The sequence below is a fragment of the Triticum aestivum genome, chromosome 7D (genome assembly GCF_018294505.1).
Source record: "Triticum aestivum cultivar Chinese Spring chromosome 7D, IWGSC CS RefSeq v2.1, whole genome shotgun sequence".
NCBI lineage: Eukaryota > Viridiplantae > Streptophyta > Magnoliopsida > Poales > Poaceae > Triticum > Triticum aestivum.
The window spans coordinates 566,917,507-566,933,333 of NC_057814.1; positions in this window are offsets into that span (position 1 = coordinate 566,917,507).

The window sequence follows — 15,827 nt, forward strand, 5'->3', positions numbered from 1 at the left end:
TGCCTTCCACTGTAGCAATTCCAGTACGGTACCGAGCTTTGTGTTGCCATCTTCGCAATTGGGGTACAACCCTTTTTTGTGATCCTCTAACATGCGATCGAACTTCAGCTTCTCCTTTGACTTTCGCATTGCGTCCTTGCATCGACAATGACCCGGCGGAGATCATCATCATCGGGCACTGGTTCCTCTTGATCTTCAGCAGCTTCCCCCCTTGCAGCATCATTGGGCACATCGTCTGGTTCCTCTTGATCTTCAGCAGCTTCCCCCGTTGCAGCATCACCGTATTCAGGGGGCACATAGTTGTCATCGTCCTCTTCTTCTTCGCCGTCTTCCATCATAACCCCTATTTCTCCGTGCCTCGTCCAAACATTATAGTGTGGCATGAAACCCTTGTAAAGCAGGTGGGTGTGAAGGATTTTCCTGTCAGAGTAAGACTTCGTATTCCCACATATAGAACATGGACAACACATAAAACCATTCTGCTTGTTTGCCTCAGCCACTTCGAGAAAATCATGCACGCCCTTAATGTACTCGGAGGTGTGTCTGTCACCGTACATCCATTGCCGGTTCATCTGCGTGCATTATATATAATTAAGTGTGTCAAAACCATTACAGAACATCATGAATAGATAATTAAGTGACCAAATTAATAGAAGTTCATCATCACATTAAAACCAAAGTACATGCATAGTTCTCATCTAACAACATATATATAGCTCTCCAGAGCATCTAATTAATTAAACCATACATTGAAACTATGTAAAACATTTCAATGCGAAAACAAATGCGATCATAATCGCAACCAAGGTAACAATTGATCCAACGGCATAATGATACCAAGCCTCGGTGTGATCATCGACGACATCCGCAACATGCAACACCAATATCATCTTCTCCTCCTCCATTTTTTTTATTTTTTCCTTCAAGTAATTGTTTTCTTCTTCAACTAAATTTAACCTCTCGACAATAGGGTCGGTTAGAATTTCCGGTTGAACCACCTCCTAGATAAATAAAATCTATGCCACGTTGGTCGGTATATTTGTCATAAACAATAAATGAACCAAATAGTTATAAAAAGATAATATATACCACATCCGAATCATAGATAGGACGAGGGCCGACGGGGGCGGATACCAAAACCATCGCACTATGTAATAAGAAGGAATAATAAAAGTAACAAAATTAGACAAGTAACTATCTAAAGTAAGAATTTTTTCCTTTCAAAAAGAAGATAAGAACAAGAGGCTCACCACAGTGGTGCTGGTGACGAGATCGGCGCGAGCGATCGACGGCGGTGAAGACGGGGACGGGACGTGACGGACCGCTAAACCTAGACAAATCTCGGGGAAAATGGAGCTCGGAGGTCGAATTTCGAGAGGAGAAAGATTAACTAGTGTGGCTCAGACATTTCATCGAACACCTCATGTGCATAGGAGGTGAGCTAGAGCACCCAAATGCCCTCCCCTCGCCGGCCAGAAAAAACAGAGCACTATGGAGTGCTCTGCTGTGGCGATGAGGTATATATAGGGAACTCTTTGGTCCCGGTTCGTGGCACCAACCGGGACTAAAGGCCTTTAGTCCCGGTTGGTGCCACGAACCGGGACCAATGCCCCCTTTAGTCCCGGTTGGTGGCACCAACCGGGACCAAAGGCCTTGTGCTGCCCCGCGTCAAAAGTTTAGTCCCACCTCGCTAGTTGAGAGGGCTCGAGAGTGGTTTATAAGCGCTGCTGCGCCCACCCTCTCGAGCTCCTCTCAACTGCAGGCTTTCGGGCCTAACCATTCTCTTTGCCTGTGGGGCCTACTGGGCCTTCTGCGGGCCTGAATCCTGGCCCACGGACGGGTTTCAAGTCGTATTCAGGCCGTGGTGGCCCAGTAGGTGGCATAATTTTTTTTCTCTGTTTTTTGTTTTCTCTTTTGCTTTATTTGTTTTGTTTTGTTTCTACTTACAACAAAAAACTTATTTATTTTATTTCTAATTACTTATGTATTTTACTTTAATTATTTTATTTTTATTTATTTTACTGCTACTATTTTTATTTATTTTACTGCTGCTTTTCTTATTTAATTTATTAAGGTTTATTTATTTTAGTTACTATAGTTTATTTTATTAAGGTTTATTTATTTTTATTTATTTTATTAAGGTTTATTTATTTTATTTACTATAAAAAAATGAACATCGATGCGCTTATAGAGAAAATTCAACCTAAATTCATAATAAATTTCTATGAAATTTACTGTGAATTTAGGTCAAATTCCCTGTGAATTTAGGGCATCTATTTTCACTTTAAGAGGAGCTCAACAAGGCAGAGAGGGACTGGCTTATAAACTGGTGTGAGCGCCCTTCGGTTGGCGAGGTGGGACTAAACACTGGCCGCAACTAGGACCAGCCCTTTAGTCCCGGTTTGTGGTATGAACCGGGACTAAAGGGTGGTGGGCCAGGAGCGTGGCCCATTGGTCCCGGTTTGTCCCACCAACCGGGACCAAAGGGTCCGGACGAACCGGGACCAATGCCCCCACGAGGCCCGGCAGGCCCCTGGCCGCACGAACCGGGACCAATGCTCACATTAGTCCCGGTTCGTGACTGAACCGAGACTAATGTGAATATTGCCCTGTGACCAAAGCCCAGTTTTCTACTAGTGAAGTGCAATATGTATGGTAGATATAGGTTTTTGTAATCTGAAATATAGAAACAGCAAGGTAGCAAGTGGTAAAAGTGAGCGTAAATGGTATTGCAATGCTAGGAAACAAGGCCTAGGGTTCATACTTTCACTAGTGCAAGTTCTCTCAACAATAATAACATAATTGGATCATATAACTATCCCTCAACATGCAACAAAGAGTCACTCCAAAGTCACTAATAGCGGAGAACAAACGAAGAAATTATTGTAGGGTACGAAACCACCTCAAAGTTATTCTTTCCGATCGATCTATTCAAGAGTCTGTAGTAAAATAACACGAAGCTATTCTTTCCGTTCGATCTATCCTAGAGTTCATACTAGAATAACACTTTAAGACACAAATCAACCAAAACCCTAATGTCACCTAGATCAAGTATGATTATACGATATGCATCACACAATCACAGATTCATCTATTCAAACCAACACAAAGAACTTCAAAGAGTGCCCCAATGTTTCTACCGGAGAGTCAAGACGAAAACGTGTGCCAACCCCTATGCATAAGTTCACAAGGTCACGGAACCCGCAAGTTGATCACCAAAATACACATCAAGTAGATCACGTGAATATCCCATTGTCACCACAGATAAGCACATGCAAGACATACATCAAGTGTTCATCCTTAAAGACTCAATCCGATAAGATAACTTCAAAGGGAAACTCAATCCATTACAAGAGAGTAGAGAGGGAGAAACAGCATAGGATCCAACTATAATAGCAAAGCTCGCGATACATCAAGATCGTGCCACATCAAGAACACGAGAGAGAGAGAGAGAGAGAGATCAAACACATAGCTACTGGTACATACCCTCAGCCCCGAGGGTGAACTACTCCCTCCTTGTAATGGAGAGCGCCGGGATGATGAAGATGGCCACCGGTGATGGATCCCCCCTCTGGCAGTGTGCCGGAACAGGGTCCCGATTTGTTTTTGGTGGCTACAGAGGCTTGCGGCGGCGAACTCCCGATATAGGTTTCTTTCTGGGGGTTTCTGTATTTATAGGAATTTTTGGCGTCGGTCTCACATCAGGGGGGTCTCCGAGTCGTCCACGAGATAGGGGGCGCGCCCTCCACCCTCGTGGATGGCTCGGGACTCTTCTGGCCCAACTCTTTTACTCCGGGGGCTTCTTTTGGTCCATCAAAAATCATCAAAAATTGGCACGCCAATTGGACTCCATTTGGTATTCCTTTTCTATAAAACTCAAAAACAAGGAAAAAACAGAAACTGGCACTGGGCTCTAGGTTAATAGGTTACTCCCAAAAATCATATAAAATAGCATATAAATGCATATAAAACATCCTAGATGGATAATATAATAGCATGGAACAATCAAAAATTATTGATACGTTGGAGACGTATCAGACCCCCCTATCGCCCACCTTCACTTGGCGACGGTTCCAAATGCCGTCGCGGAAAGGGGTTAAAAACCGTTTGTATAGCACCGACGCGTACTAGTGACGACACATTCATTAGAAATTACAAATTAGGACTACAAGATAGTCCATGACACATTCATTAGAAATGATAAATTTAGGCCTACTACGAGATAGTTGACGACAAATGGCTTCTTGCCCTAGAACATAGTTCATGACAAATACGGCATGGGTCCATCCGGTTCCATGACGAGTGCACCGGAGCGAAGTCCCTACTGAGTCGAGTGAGGCCATCTCCCCTTCTTGTCACGTGCCTAATCCTCCTCTTGCGCCTCGCGAGCCTTTGCAAGCTTTCTTGCCCTCTCCTCCTCACTAGCAAGTTTCGCTTGGCGTGCCCTCTCCTCCTCTCGTTTCTTTCGCTCCATCCTCTCCTTTTGACGACGCTCTTCCTCCAAGCCTCTTCAATTGATTCTTCGAACCACCGCTGGCGCCTAAGACAATCTTGATATTGATCCTTTTGGACATCTTTTGTCACTTCATGATGTACTTTCATAGAGGAGGCGGTGATTGCATACAAAAATTTTGTTAGTGTTGACACACATTTGAGAGTAACATGTTACTTCTCTAGCACACCGGTGGATGGTCATAGGCGTTAGTTGGAAGTGCATGATCATGAGCATAGTTGGGGCATACAAAATATCTCCTCCCTTACGTCCATGATTTCTTTCGGTCGGTGGACACCTTCACCTTGTCCAAAGATGCATTCTACCACTTGTTCGGCATGTCATCTTGGTTAGCACACGCTGGCCTCGTCATGGAACCGGATGAAGCCATGCCTACAAAACTAGGGTTTCCCCACAAATTTCAACACATTGACATGTATAGAGGTAAATGCATCAACACATTCAAATGCGTAACCCTAGCCAAAATTAGGGTTTCCCCACAAATTTTCACACAAATTTCCAAATCCAAGCAACAACTAGGGTTTCCCCAAACTAGCAAGATTTGAGCTAACGTGACAATTCCTTTGGATGAAAACGAGGGGATCGGAGGAGATTACCATAAGGGAGGGGTTGGCTTCGAGATCCACGGACAAAATCTCCGGATTTGTAAGATTTGGGAAGGATTTAAGAGGGGTGACAGGGGGCAGAGGGGAGGCACTGAGCTTCGGGTTTGTGTGGGGGTGGGGGTGTGTGGGGTGGGGTGGGTGGGAGGGGTGGGGGCAGCCTAAGTGACACACAGATGTGCAGCGCCAAAGGCCTAGGCGCTACACATTAACATGTGGGGCGCCTATCCCTTAGGCGTTGCACAACTCAAATGGCTACTGGAAACATTCTCTTACTCTCTGGTCAGCCGTGTCGAGAGGTGCAGCGCCTAAGGGAGGGGCACTGCACTATGTAGTGCAGCGCCTTTCGCTTTGGCGCTGCACACCTGGACACGGCTGACTAGAGAGCAACAGAAGCATTCCCGTAGGTTTTTGGTTCAAAAATTCTCTTTGTCTGTTTGCAGCGCCTAGGTCTCAGACGCTGCACTAGACACTGCAATGCCTCAGGATGCTGCACTGTGTAGTGCAGCGCCTGACATAGAGGCGCTGCACACTGACTTAGAGAATTTTTTTCCCCAAAAACCTAATGGAATGTGTTCTGTGCTCTCTGGACAGTCATGTCCAGATATGCAGCGCCTAAGGTAAAGGCGCTGCACTGTCTAGTGTAGCGCCTCTCCCTTAGGCACTGCACATCTGGACATGACTGTCCAAAGAGCAACATAACGCTTCCAGTAGGTTTTCAGGCCGAAATTTCACTAAGTCGGTGTGCAGCGCCTATGGGTCAGGCGCTGCACTGTGTTGTGCACCGCGTAACAGCTGGGTGTTGCATTGTCTGCTAATTACAAATACCAACTGCTTCTTAGGTTTTGTGGTTCGCATACGATGTCACATAATCATTAGTAATAGCACATATAGTAGTCCAAAACACATAAAGGAGGCATAGCACATAGAGTAGTCCAAATCACATAGTCATACAAAGATAAAGGAGTTATAGCACATAGAGTAGTCCAAAACACATAGTCATTCGCCACATAGCACATCTCATTCTCCATTTCTCCTTTTGCTTCTCTTCCTCCTCCTCTTGCATCTTCTTCTCTTGTGCGGCTACCTCCTCCTCACTCACCATCCTGTTTAGAATTCCTGGATGGCGATCCAATATGACACAAATTTCCCTTTCAGCCGGTAATACCCTTGTTCTCAATTGACGCAGGAACCACTCCCAGTTATCATTTTTCTCCACCTCAACCAAAGAGAAATCCAAAGGCAACACCTGGTTATTGGCATCACTTGCTATTGCAACCAATATAGTGCCCTTGTATTGTCCGGTCAAAAACGTGCCATCAATGGCGATGACGGGCCGACAATTCTCAAAAGCCCTCACGCATTGCTCAAAGGCCCAAAATGCATGACCAAATACTCAGACTGTCCTCCCATTGTGAATAAATATTTGGTGCCCATGAGGCTCGACCACGTGAACCATGCCTGGGTTTGTGGCCGCCATAGCTAACAACAACCTAGGGAGTTGGTTGTATGCTTCCTCCCAATTGCCATACACCATCTTGAATGCGGCTTGATTCGCCTTCCATGCCTTTTCGTACTTCACCTTGTAATGAAAGATGGCTTTCACAAGGTTAATGACACTCTTAATGCTCATTGTTGGAAGTGTGGACATTGGGTTGGAAAACCTGTAAGCGATGAACTTGGACGTGAGTTGTCTGTGTTCTTGGGACACAGGCTTGCCATCCGCATTCTTGTGTCGGCACATGTGACTTGGTACACAATTCACTATGCGGTAAGTGGGACCTCCTTTCCATGGACTTGCACGCACAATCCATGGACAGCTTGGCACTTCACATTTAACCATGTAACGCACATTGACGTCCGAGTTGGCCACTATGTGGACGATAATGCATAACCGAGTAGTTGTCGAGCCACATCTTAAATTCCAAGAAGGATCCAAACTCACAACCGGGATATATCCCGTTCTTGTCGTCTTCCAAATCACTGTGAGAACTTGGCCTAGCTCCAAGAGATACACATTTGCCACCATCTACAACGGCCTCATTGGCGAGACTAAGATCCTTGTACAATGGTGTCTTGTGATCCCTCCAGAATACCTTCTTAAATGCTTCGGCCTCCTTCGTCGTGAACCCCTCCTCATCAACTTCTTCATCAGGACCATCGTCATCCGAGTCCGATGCATATGAACGGGAAAAAGGGATGGATTGGTCCATTGTCTCTTTCACCTGATATTTGTCGGGATCACCCACATTGTTATCATGGAGATCAACTTCGTTGTCATCCTCCTCGTACTCATCATTCTCCTCTTGAAAAGCTTCATTTTGGTTGTTTGAAACTGGGCTCAATGTTGGCCAAACTTGTTGCGTTGAATGAGGTTCACTCATTTGATCTTGGTTCATGGGTGGGGGAGTACTAGCAACCAACGGGGAGGGGTTCCGGTTCAAGTCCAAATGCAAACTAGACTCAACCTTCTTGGAGGCAAATAACTCAAGAGCCTTGTCTAGAGATTCGGCAACCGTCTCCTTGTATGCAACCCAACGTTGATCGGAGTTCACATGCATTGTCTTCCAACGGATGTGCATTCCAAAACCAACATTATGCCTTCCCTCCAACTCAACAACATCACTTGGGTCCATCCAATTCAAATCCTTCCTCACTTGTTCCAAGACATCTGCATAGCTAGGACTACTCTCAAACACAATGTCAAGCTCATCCGGGTCCGGCTCAACATTGCCTTTCAAAAAGGCCTCCTTATCCACATGATGAACATAAATGCATGTTCTTCCCATCCCTAAAATAATCAAAAACACACATATATCCAATAACTACTTAACCGAATATTTGCACAAAATACATAACATAATCCTAACCCCAACTTAACAATAATCCTAACCCCAACTTAACAATAACCACAACCCTAACCATAGCATAACCCTAACCCCAACATAACAACACACATAACCCTAACCCTAGCATAGCAGGAAGCCTAGCCCTAGCAAATTGAGAAAGAAACATAACATGTTTCAACACAAATTTCCAAATCCATGCCAAAACTAGGGTTTCCCCAAACTAGCAAGATTTGAGCAAATATGAAAATTCCTATGGATGAAAATGAGGGGATCGGAGGACAATACCATAAGTGAGGGGTTGGCTTCGAAATCCACGGACAAATACTCCGGATTTGCAAGATTTGAGAGGATTTGAGAGGGGGGGAGAGGGGGGGCGCTTAGCTTCGGGTGTGGGTGGGGTGGCGGCAACCTAAGTGACACACAGACAGTGCAGCGCCTAAGGGCTGGGCGCTGCACATTACATGTGTGGCGCCTAGCACTTATGTGTTGCACATTACATGTATGGCGCCTATCCCTTAGGCGCTGAACGGCTGGATGTGGGGCCGTTCCTGGCCCCGGGCTGCCACGCTGGCCCGGCGTGTGGCGCCTAAGACCCAGGCGCTGCATAGTATAGTGTGGCGCCTAGCTGTTAGGCGCCACACAAAACGGTCAGTTTGTGAAAAAAATTCAAGGGCGGTTCAGAACGTGAGTTGATTTCGCCAACAGGTCAAATATGTGTTTTTTGCCTCTCCATTCACATCTGACTTGGTACAGTAGCCTGCCTCACACTTGTCTCTCTCGATAGGCTCACAGTGGCCTGCATGCCTAGTGATGCGACCGGCGTAGCTGTGTTAAATGACCTGGATAAGCTAGAGCACGAATCTCAGCGGGACTCAACAAATGGGATAAGAGGGGGTCGGGACTCCCGGGACCTGTCACACCTTTCCGTTAACACTAAGTTACATCTAATTTTGTATGAGACTTGTCTGTTCAATTAACTTGCTGATCAATTTTATGGTTTCGTAGTGATTCTGCAAAATCACTATTCTCAAAAACATTCAGATGGTTCCTTCCTTTTAGAAAGTTTCAACATATATCGCCAGGATCAAATTTGATAGAAAATAATGCCTTTTATATCTCAAGATGACATCTAGTAATATACTGAATCGTGTGTTCAACGGTTTCTCATATAGTTTATGGCATTCAGCTCATTATCCGTGTTATCTCTAGAGCTGAGAAGATGGTTCTAATGCTTGAAGAACAATTTCTTTTTTCAAAAAGTACATGTATAAGGAGCCACTGGATGTGTGAATGATGGTTGAGGTATGTTGCCTTATGTGATAGTTATTTTCAGTAAGAAGCATGAACATCTTTTAAATAGATATATATACTCCATGGGAGCTTAAATAGTTTGCTAACTTTAACAAATATTAAATGAGATTTATATTGATACCATACTAAACATAATTGCATCTAGGAATGCTAGAGGAAAATTTTAAGGTAAAATAGAAAATATTTGATTTTGGATGCACTTTTACTATAATGCTTATTAATATTATTTCACATATACATATATTGAATATTATTTTGATGTTTATATTGAGGGGCCCCTGATTCCAGTCTCGTCCCGGGCCCCACAAATCTCACCGGCCCTGTTAGTGGTGGATGCATCCAGGCGGTAGATGGTGCATGGGACAGCTAGCGGTGGCCGGAGTGGGAGGCCCAATGGTGGCAACGGCCGTTTCTCCACCACTCAAGTGACCTCATCGTCCGTGGCATCCACCGCCAGCACTAGCAAGGTGTGTCTCCAGGCATGCACGATCGCCCCAGCGAGTCTGTATGGCTCATTCTCTGAGCGCCTGCGTACCAGGAGTGACGGGGATTCCATCGTGTCCTTCCCCAGCCGGATGCCCTCTCGCAGCCCTGTGACGCTCTTCTTGAGCTTGAACAGCGCTTGGTCGAATGAGGCAATGAGCCATACGTGTGGGCGAGCGTATGGCGCCGGTTGCAGGTGATACGTCTCCGTCATATCTATAATTTTTGATTGTTTCATGCCAATATTCTAAAACTTTCATATACTTTTGGCAACATTTTATACTATTTCTGGGACTAACATATTGATCCAGTGCCCAATGCCAGTTCTTGTTTGTTGCATGTTTTTGTTTCACGGAATAACCATACCAAACGAAGTCCAAAAGCGATAAAAACTTTTGGAGATTTTTTTGGAATATATGTGATTTTTGGGAATTGGAATCAACGTGAGATGATGCCTGAGGGGCCCACAAGCCCTGGAGGCGCGCCCCCCTACCCTGGGTGCGGCCAAGGGGCTTGTGGCCACCCCGTAAGGCGGTTGATACGTCTCTAACGTATGTATAACTTTTTATTGTTCCATGATGTTATATTATCATTCTTCTATGTTTTACAATCATTTTATAGTCATTTTGTATCATTTTTTCGTACTAACCTATTGATATAGTGCCCAGTGCCAGTTGCTGTTTTTTTGCATGTTTTTTACATCTCAGGGAATCAGTACCAAACGGAGTCCAAACGCAGTGAAACTTTTTGTGGATTTTTTTGGACCAGAAGACATCCAGTAGGCCGAGGAAGCACCTGGGGGTGCTCCGAGGGGAGCACAACCCACCAGGGCACGCCTGGAGGCCCAATCGCGCCCTGGTGGGTTGTGCCCACCTCGGTGGCCTCCCGCACCACCTCTTTAACCTGTAAATACCCCAATATTCCAGAAACCCTAGGGGAGTCGATGAAAATCAATTCCAGCTGCCGCAAGTTCCAGAAACCACAAATCCAATCTATACACCATCATGGAGGGGTTCATCATGTCCATTGGTGCCTCTCCGATGATGCGTGAGTAGTTCTTTGTAGACCTACGAGTGCGTAGTTAGTAGCTAGATGGCTTCCTCTCTCTTGTTTGATTCTCAATACAATGGTCTCTTGGAGATCCATATGATGTAACTCTTTTTGCTGTGTGTTTGTTGGGATCCGATGAACTTTGAGTTTATGATTAGATCTATCTTTTTATCCATGAAAGTTATTTGAGTCTTCTTTAATCTCTTATATGCATGATTGCTTATAGCCTCGTATTTCTTCTCCGATATTTGGGTTTTGTTTGGCCAACTTGATCTATTTATCTTGCAATGGGAAGTGGTGCTTTGTGATGGGTTCGATCTTACGGTGCTTGATCCTAGTGACAGAAGGGGAACCGACACGTGTGTATCGTTGCTATTAAGGATAACAAGATGAGGTCTATTTCTACATAAATAGATCTTGTCTACATCATGTCATCGTTCTTACTGCATTACTCCGTTTCTCCATGAACTTAATACACTAGATGCATGCTGGATAGCGGCCGATGTGTGGAGTAATAGTAGTAGATGCATGCAGGAGTCGGTCTACTAATCTTGGATGTGATGCCTATATAATGATCATTGCTTGGATATCATCATGATTATTTGAAGTTCTATCAATTGCCCAACAGTAATTTGTTTACCCACTATTTGCTATTTTTCTCGAGAGAAGCCACTAGTGAAACCTACGGCCCCCGGGTCTCTTCTTTAATATATTTGCCTTCGCGATCTATTCTTATTTGCTTTTATTTTCAGATCTATTAATCCAAAAACACAAAAATACCTTGCTACAATTTATTGTTATTTATTTTATCTCGCGTTCCCATGAGATCTATTTATCCAATCTACTAAATTTTATCTATCTCTTTACCCGTGAGGGATTGACAGCCCCTCTCTTACGTCGGGTTGCAAGTATTTGTTCTTTGTGTGCAGGAGTTGTTTACGTGGTGTTGTGTGGTTCTCCTACTGGTTAGATAACCTTGGTCTCATCACTGAGGGAAATACCTACCGTTGTTGTGCTGCATCATCCCTTCTTCATTGGGGAAATACCGACGTTGTTCAAGCAAACATCAGCGGTTCGTGCCCTTCTTACGCCACAAGAAAGATAATATCCGGATAAAAATCGTGTTAAAATTTCAGCCCAATCAGAGTTACGAATCTCCGGGAATTTAAGAAACAGTGAAAGGCCAGAATCTGGAACGCGGAAACAGAAGGAAACAGAGAGAGATCCAATCTCGGAGGGGCTCCCGCCCCTCCGCCGCCATGGAGGCCATGGACTAGAGGGGAAACCCTTCTCCCATCTAGGAGGAAGGTCAAGGAAGAAGAAGAAGGAGGGGGGCTCTCTCCCGCTCTCTCCCGGTGGCGCCGGAACGCCGCCGGGGCCATCATCGTGACGACAATCTACACCAACGACTTCGCCGCCATCATTACCAACTCTCTTCCCCTCTATGCAGCGGTGTAACACCCCTTCTCCCTACTGTAATCTCTACTTGAACATGGTGCTCAATGCTATATATTATTTCCCAATGACGTGTGGCTATCCTATGATGTTTGAGTAGATCTGTTTTGTCCTATGGGTTAATTGATGATCGTGATTGGTTTGAGTTGTATGTTTTATTATTGGTGTTGTCCTATGGTGCTCTCTATGTTGCGCAAGCGTGAGGGATCCCCGCTGTAGGGTGTTGCAATACGTTCATGATTTGCTTATGGTGGGTTGCTAGAGTGATAGAAGCTTAAACCCGAGTAATTGGTTGTTGCATATGGGAGTAAAGAGGACTTGATACCTTATAATGCTATGGTTGGGTTTTACCTTAATGATCTTTGGTAGTTGTGGATGCTTGTTAGAGTTCCAATCATAAGTGCATATGATCCAAGTAAAGAAACTATGTTAGCTTATGCCTCTCCCTCGTATAAAATTGTAATAATGATTACCGGTCTAGTTATCGATTGCCTAGGGACAAATAACTTTCTTGTGACAAAAAGCTCTGTACTAAAACTAACTTAGTTGTTTGTTTATCTAAACAGCCCCAAGCTGCGCCCCCCCAAAGGTAGCACCTCCCAGTACCAGCCCGGTGGAGCCCAGTCCCGAACATGGCCCCTCCGATCAAGCAGGCCTCCTCGGCCGAGTCGACGACGAGGATGCGTGATAGGCATCGTCGACGTCGATGCGGGAATAATTGCTTTAACTAAAAAATAAACTAGTTCTATTAATTTTCTTACTAAAAATAAACTACTTCTATAGTAAAATAAACTAGTTTTATTAATTCAACTAGTTCAACTAAGCACTTTACTATAAATAAAATAAAGTAGTACTTACTAAAATAAATTAGTTTAACTAGTTCTATTATTTTTCTAACTAATTCTATTAAACACTTACTAAAAAATAGTAAAAAACTATATTAAATTTTTTCTATAAACTAAACACTATACTGCCCTAAAATAACATCTACTTATTAGTTACCTAACCTATTTCCCTAACTAAGAAACATCTAATTAACTAAAAAAACATCTAATTCAACTAACCTAAAATGCACTAACCTAACATCTAATGCACTAACCTAAATCAACTAACATAGAAAATTCATCGAGCAAGATCAACTTGAACAAAAATATCGACAATTATAATACATATATACATGGAAAATATGCTATCCATCTACATACATAGCCACATACATATATACATGGAAAAAATACATATATGAAAAAAATGAAAAAAAGAGAGCCGGGGCGGCGGCGGCTCACAGCGGGGCCGGCCGGCAAGGGCGACGGCGGGGGCGGCGAGGGCGGCGACGACGGAAACGGAGGGGGCGGCGGACGGCGTCGGCGTGGGCTCCCAGGCGCGGGGGGGCAGGGGCAGGGGCGACGGCGATGACATGGGCGGCGGACGGCGACGTCGTGGGCGGCGGACGGCGATGGCGTGGGCGGCGGACGGCGTCGGCGTGGGCTCCGGCGCGGTGCAACTCTTTCGCCCCAGTTGGTAGCACCAACCGGGACCAAAGGCCTTGTGCTGCCCGCGGCCAAAAGTTTAGTCCCACCTTGCTAGTTGAGAGGGGCTCGGAGTGGTTTATAAGCCCCAATGCGGCTGCCCTCTCGAGCTCCTCTCAAATGTAGGCTTACGGGCCTAATGTCACACTACACTGCCTGTGGGCCTACTGGGCCTTCTGCGGGCCTGAATCCTGGCCCATAGTTGGGTTTCTAGTCATATTCAGGCCGTGGAGTCCCAGTAGGTGGCATTTTTTTATTTTTTCCTTTTTTTGTTTTTTTCTTTATTTATTTTATTTTGTTTTTTGCTTTATTTTTTATTTCTTTTTCCTTTTAGGTCAGAAAAATTATAAACTTTCTGTTAGTGCATTAGTTTTTAATTTTGCATAGTTTAAATTTGAATTCTTTGAAATTTGTGTGAATCACTAGTTTGTGATTAACTTTACTATAAAAATAGATTTTTGAGTGATTCTTTTTCCTGCTATTTAATATTACTGTGTTTTATCATTATATTCAAAAATAGTTTTTGTTATTTTAGTTTCTAACAAAAAATCTTTACGATAATTGTTTTTGCTATTAAAGTTTTAACAAAAAAAGTTCTTTATGAAAATTCTTTTTGCTTTTAATGTTTTGGACCGCAAATAATTTGATAATTTTAGTTGCATAAATTTTATATAATTTTAGTTTCAATAATACTAGAGGTTTATAAAAGCTTTTTAGTTGATTCCTTTTGCTACTAGAGTTTCATTAAAGTTTTCTAGTTCATTCTTTTTTTTATTAGAGTTTCATTAAAATTTTCTAGTTCATTCTTTTAGTTTATTATTTTTGATATTAGAGTTTCATAAAAGTTTTCTAGTTCATTCTTTTTTATATTAGTTCATTCTTTGAGATAAATGACCCTGAAATTGAAAAGCACTTCAGATGAACTCTGAAGAGGTTGAAAATTAGCATTGTATCATCATTTCACCCACATAGCATGTGCAAAAAAGTTGAGAGGGTTACGGTAAAAACTGGATGCACTTCGTGTACAAAATGGACAATCTCTTTCGAAGTATCAGGGTTTCGGGCGAAAACTCGTCTGTTACAAAGGGATTTCATTTTTTGAACTTATTTGAACTCCAGACTTTTTGTGTGTTCAAAATTCACCATTCAAAGCTACATCATAAATTTTCAACCGTTTCTGACTTCATTTGTTATTTTTCATGCATTTACTGATTTTTTTTTAGCTAAATGACCCTGAAATTGAAAAGCACTTCAGATGAACTCTAAAGAGGTTGAAAATTGGCATTGTATCATCATTTCACCCACACAGCATGTGCTAAAAAGTTGAGAGGGTTATGGCAAAAACTGGATTCACTTCATGTACTAAACGGACAATCTCTTTCGAAGTATTAGGGTTTCATGCGGAAACTCGTCTGTTACAAAGGGAATTCATTTCTTTGAACTTATTTGAACTCTAGACCTTTTTGTGTGTTCAAAATGCACCATTCAAAGTCACATCATCAATTTTCAACCCTTTCTATCACTATATACATGAGGATGCACGTGATATATACGCTAATATACGCAGGTGATTATCCTCATGCATGGTCTCCATGTGCACAAACGACCGCCGATGTACCGCTCATAGGGCTCTTACTTGCATGCATGCTCTTGGTGGGACTTTAATTGCAGGCAAGTCCCTGGTGCATCAATCGAGGGCCTGCTGCTTGCATGCATGTTCTTGGTGCATCGCTTAATGGCCTGCTGCTATCATGCATGATCTTGGTGCACCACGCCAATGGTTATGCATTTTCATTCACATCAATCACTAATTATAGCATGTTCGCACATAACAAGATGAACTGATCGTTACATACCACGTTGTGTTCTTTTGGTGGCCATCAGCCTAACTACCAAGCTAGAGATACAAGGATACGGCCACTAGAGTCGACCCGATGGCAAGATAGAAGCGTGTGTTCATATCAACCTCCCACGTCGGCTAGATGACTTCAACACAAAAGAAATTACATTCATAGGTGAACTAGCCGAAACACTA